Here is a 5,771-nt window from a genome sequence, read left to right on the forward strand (position 1 = left end):
GATATTTTGTGGTGATATTTCTTTCTGCTTTCAAAGATTAATCAAAAATCTATGGAAAAGAAAGAAACTCTCAAGACAAAAAGGACATCTGCCTACTTACTACTACTGCTCTTAAAGCACTTAAAACTCCAGTTTCTTTTCCTGAGAGCACACATAAGCTACATGGACCAAGGGCTGCAATAATTCACCTTTACAGATGAGAATGACTTGCAAATGTCCAAGAACTGTCTCAAATAATCCTTATGTGACTTCAACAAAACAGCCTAAGTAGGACAAACTGATGGCACTGAGAAATAATAATGGGATCAATAACTGCAGGCAGATTACAATGCAGTCTTTTAACTACCCACTGGAAAAAGTCACTGGGAGATGGAAGCAACCTCCCAGTTTGTTGAAGAATCACCAAAAAGACCTACCTTACAAAAAACCCATCATCAATTGGATCAATTAGCTTGTCCTTTACTGAGCAACCTGGGCTGTATGCAGTCACTAGTCTATCGTTGCTGTCTCTATTGCTCGTGCTGCATTGATGCAAATCCACTTAGCTAAGGTAATAAAACTCTTACGAATTTCAATAAGTTCAGAATAAAGTTCAATTTCCTGTGTAAACATGAGCTGAAAGGCATTTGTAGACATTGCTGCACTGTGCATCACAGTACCTCTGTTTACTGCAGTAGCTCGAACTTTATTAATCTTTTCCTGACTCTTCCAAAGGAAGAAGTGACACATAAAGGGTGGTAATATTTTCACTCTCCTGCTAATAAAACATCAGCAGATGCATATCAAAGTAGGAACAGTATGCTTGACTTTTGTGATGGTGAGTCAGTAACACATAAGCTGTGTTATGAAACAAATGGAACACAACCTGAACGTGAGGAAGCACAAAAAAAAAGCCAAAACCCTGCCCTGATGTTTAGGATGACAACAACGTGAATAAAATGTTCCATGTGCCAAGCATTAGGAGCCCAGTCCAACTTTCTCTGAAGTCAACAGGAAAATTCCAGTAACTGAACGTTACAAAACCCAGAAACATGGCACAACTGTGGAAATGCCACTCGTAAGACACAGCTCTCTGTCTGACTTCGATTCTTACTGAATGAGAACCAAACTCTCTATATTAAAAATCCCGTATTAAATGAGAGCACTGAGCATTAAAACCTATTCGCACACACCAAGCAGCTGAGACTGCCTTCATCAGATTCATGGTAGTTGGAACTGAGATGTAAATACACACTTGAAGATCTTCATCTCAGCACAGTACTTCAATAAAACTGCTTTGGTTGTCAAAATAAAATTTATTCTAAGCAAGTTATCTTTGCTGCTTTTTTTTGGCTCCCCCTTTCCTTTTCTGCAAAACAGGCAGTTCTTCAGGACTCCAGGCCTCTCAGATTCTCATCATTTATTGAAAATCTGCCTGAAGGCTGAATACAGAAGAATGGCAGCAGTGCTGGTAAATAACTAGCCTCTCTTGTTCTGCTGTTACAACTGCAGCATTAGCACCATCTAAATAGTTTATAGACCAAATCGAGAATCCTAGCTCTTCCAAAGGGACTGAAAGCAGAGACACAAATGGCTCGTGACCCAATGGAGGATTTGTCTGAAGTGTGGCTGTACTGCTGCCCATGGACAGGCACAATCAAACTGGTTGCCTCATATTTCTGGTCCAAATAAATGCCAGTAATTCATCACTTAATCTGACTTCTGAATGTAAAATATTTGGGGGATTTTATTTTTAGTTCTTTGTTGTGTTTTGTTTTTTTTTTTTCCCCTGCATGTTATTCCATTTCTGAATTCAATCATACAAAATACATTATTCTTGTTTGCTCTGGAGAGAAGTCCTAAGTGGCTCTAAAGTCCATCAGGGAATAGCTGATGAGGAGTCCACATATTAAAGTCCACAGACACTGAAAAATTTCAGTTAGCTGGGACTGCAGGGAATTATTCACATCTTCTTTCTATTTTACAACTCAGCAAACCAGAGGGAGAAATAAAACTCCACCAACACAAACAAAACGCTCAAAACCCTGTTTCTTCTTTCCTGTTACTTGTTCTGCTGACGATCTATGAACGTACCCATATAATTTCACAATTTCACCTGATATTTCCCCCTGGGCCCCCCATATCCCCATTATCCCGTATTCTCCTCTAAACCAATCTGCAATTTGACATTTCCAGACAACCTGGGCGATAGCAGCGAATGCACAGTGTATGGGAACTGCTGAGTCAGGCCTGAACCTCTGATTGATCACCTGAGGTGAGCCATGAGTCAGCCAGAGGAGCACAGCTGAAGGCAATTCTCCTGCGCTGCTGGAAGCTCCTAGACCCATTTAAGAGCTGGCTAGCAGTGGGGAAGGATCTTTTCTGGTGATCTGCTTCGCTGGTGTTTTGTGAGCGAGCCCAGGATAGGGGTAAGCTTTCTATTGATTCTCTTTGTTATCACAGTCTGCTTTGCCTAACTGTCTTGTTTATCTTGTGATTATAGCATCCTAATATTCTTTGGTTAAACGCATAGTGTTAGGTGGATGGTTGAGCTCCGTAATCTTCAAGGTCTTTTCCAGCATAAATGATCATGTGATTTTTATCACTTTCTTCCCTTTCATTTCTATTCATCTTCCCTGCATTTTTCTTATCAGCTAAGTCAACCAGGTCATTTCAGAGCTTCAAGACCTCAGCTGGGCCCAAGCAGCCTCCCTGGCTAAAGGTTGTTTTTTTTTTTTTCTCTCCTACATATATATATATATGTGATATTGTCTGAATGTTGGTTAACATTAGTGATGTTTCTGTAAATGCTTCCTATTGTACCTCAGTTACTTCTTTTCTCTTCTATCTAGTTCATGTTTATTCAGGAGTCTTTTTCATATGAAATCTGCAGTGAGAAGACTACCTGATCTCTTTTTTGAGCTTCCCTTTATAAATGCAAAGTCAAGGAAACACACCTTAGTGAACACAAACTGGGGCACTGCTATGAGCTATCAATTTGCATTTGATCTTGTTATGCTCAAGCAAGATTCTCACATCCATTGAATTATTCAAATGTATCCATGTGATGTAAAAAACCCAGGTGTCCAGCACCAGAAAACCACTGAATTGAGACAGAACGAGCAAAGACAGAGAGAGAGACTCAGGGAAGAGAGAAGAAAAAGTATACCTGAGAACAATAGGTTCCCAGTCCTAAATAATGAATCTGAAAATGCAGGTGCATTTGATGTGTAAAGTGACTGAATTACTAATGGCCATATGAAACGCTGCATTAAATATAATTGCTAGCTTACAAAATGTAATTGTATGTGGATAACGTTTTGAAGGCTGCCCTCATTTTTGTCTAGGAAGCTCAGTGTGGTCACTAATCATCAAACAGAAATGGAGACACAGAGGACAAAGTGCATGTTCTTGGCTCACGCGGGGTGAATCCCCCTAACTCAGGCTGGTCTCTGTATTTGCTCTGTGCAGCACACAGCAGTCACAACGGAAGGCCAAGCAGATTTACCAGGCACCATAAGCTTCCCTGCCCACGGTCAGTGCCTTTACCTTCCTTTCTATTTCTTGAAAGTTAAGTTTTCTTTGGTAGCCATCTGGGACAGAAAGTACATTTCTCCCTGCTGATCAACAAACACACTAAAATCAGGAATTAGGATTTTCTACAGTATGCAAACACTATCAGAATATTCAGTGACACATAACTGGCAAAGCAGCCATAACCAAGATAGTTTGTGATTGAAATCACAGAATCACCTGGGTTGGAAGGGACCTCAAGGATCATGTAGTTCCAACCCCCCTGCCTAGCAGGGCCACCAAACATACACATTCAGATCAGGTTGCCCAGGACCCCGTCCAACCTGGCCTTAAACACGTCCAAGGACGGGGCATCCACAACCTCCCTGGGCAGCCCGTTCCAGGGCCTAACCACTCTCCTAGTAAAGAACTTCCCCCTAACATCCAACCTAAATCTTCCCTCCTTCAATGGAAGGTTTCACAGCAAGTCTATTTTGCACTTTCTAAAAAACGTATTCAAACTTTGTTAAATATGTTCTCAGTATATGGGATACTAAAGAAAGAAATGTTACTATCCACTATTTTATTCAGCATGCCTTTCAGTAGTGGAAAGAAAAGGGAGCCTGAGTGCAGGGCAGTAAGCTGCATTCATGCAGAAATTTGTTTCATGGGAAATCTCAGGGAGGGAAATCTTTGCAAGAACAGCTTCCATCACACCTCCCATCTGCAACCTGCTTTGATCCCCAGAGGCATGACTGCCAGCTACTCAGCCTTTCCAGGGGAGAAAGAAATGATTCCACAGTTCCACATGGTAAGTTTGATGCGTATCCTTCACCTGATGTGCCAGTTCCAGACTGAGCAATCAGTTATCTGTACGAGTGGATCTTATTCAGGGTGCTTTGAAGATCAAACTACAAACTCTGGGAGAAAGAGCAAAGAACAGATGAACTACAGGAGACTGCTTTTAATACTTTTGCAGAATTAGCTATAAAGTCATTTAAAATCAGACTCCATTACACTTGAAAACACATAAGAACTCATTCAAAAATTTAAAGATACGATTGATTTTTCACATATATTGTAGATTCCCTTATCTGAATACATTATCGTTCTGGATCACAAGCTGTTCATCCTTTTTGGAGTTGATAAAGTTGATAAAATGGCTGCTCAAATTCAGAATAACATCTTTTTAGAAAACTTAGATAAAATGAAATGAATTAAGGAGCATTCCATCATCAGATCGTAGATTTCATTTGTATTATTTTTAATATCCAGTTTCTGCCATTGCTTGTTTTACTACTTTCCTGTATTTCTCCCCATGACTCATTGTTGGTAAATCTGAAGCACTTCATTTTAAATGCTTGTCTTTTGGAGATCAGTCATCAACTACGACTACAGAGACTGACAATCTCTTCAGCACAATGTCATTTCCCTTCAGAAACATGGGGTTTTATTCTCCACTCTCTTAACTTTCTGTTATTCCCTTTAGTTGCACGAAGTTAGTCTTCATTCTCATCAGCGTCGATGAAGAATCAATTCAATAATTGGTGATGAACATAACTTGGGAACAACGGATTGCAGACTATTTACATGTGATATAGTGATGGTATATTGTCAGCAAATGCTATTTTAAAGGGAGTTTGCAATTCCTGTAACAGAACTGTGTTCCTGACTGAAAAACAGAAAGTATCAGACCACAGGAGTAACATGAAGAACAAAAATAGTCTAACATTTTCAAAGCAGAAGCAAACTTCTAAGAATGGGTTAAAAGTGTATACTGACTGCTCTGAACATGTGCATATTTCTTGTAAATCAAAATATAGTTTTCTATGTTGGCTTTTTTTTCCCCTTGCTTGGATACTGAGCCAGTGACTTCCTGTGTTGCTGTGATGTCCAGCAAAAAGCCTGTTGGGATATCACAGCTATTAAAGAGTGAGCCCACACAGAGTGGCATGTGTCACTGGCATCATGTGAAGTGATCTGGATGGCTTCAAAAAGGTACATTTTTATCTCGTTGCCCACGTGGCTTCTTTGGCTGTAGATGTGGTGGTCAGGCTGGGTAAATAAATACTTGTGTGAGAAGAAACAAAACTCTATGAAAACTAAGCCCAGAACATACCTTGAAATCCTCCTTATACTAGCACAGTACAGATGAACCTGCCTGGTATACTACATCCTATTTGTTGTTGTTATTGTATTCCTAAGAATACAGAACTGTCCTCATAATTTTACTTAGCAGCTTAAGCAGTAACACTTCTCTGAGACTATAAAAGAGGCTT

General features: G+C 39.9%; 1 long non-coding RNA gene across 2 annotated transcripts; it reads left to right on the top strand.

Annotated features, from left to right (window-relative positions):
- The first annotated feature begins 2,369 nt into the window (after positions 1–2,369).
- Positions 2,370–5,283, top strand: LOC122180360. Of its 2 annotated transcripts, none has more exons than XR_006179027.1 (4): positions 2,370–2,408; positions 3,327–3,514; positions 4,240–4,303; positions 4,982–5,283. It is a non-coding gene; the product is annotated as an uncharacterized LOC122180360 (long non-coding RNA). The 2 variants fall into 2 exon arrangements; XR_006179028.1 differs by lacking the exon at positions 2,370–2,408 and adding an exon at positions 2,633–2,701.
- Positions 5,284–5,771: the final 488 nt, after the last annotated feature.

This window comes from Lagopus leucura, unplaced genomic scaffold (genome assembly GCF_019238085.1).
Source record: "Lagopus leucura isolate 7727_CA_CO unplaced genomic scaffold, USGS_WTPT01 Super-Scaffold_100004, whole genome shotgun sequence".
NCBI lineage: Eukaryota > Metazoa > Chordata > Aves > Galliformes > Phasianidae > Lagopus > Lagopus leucura.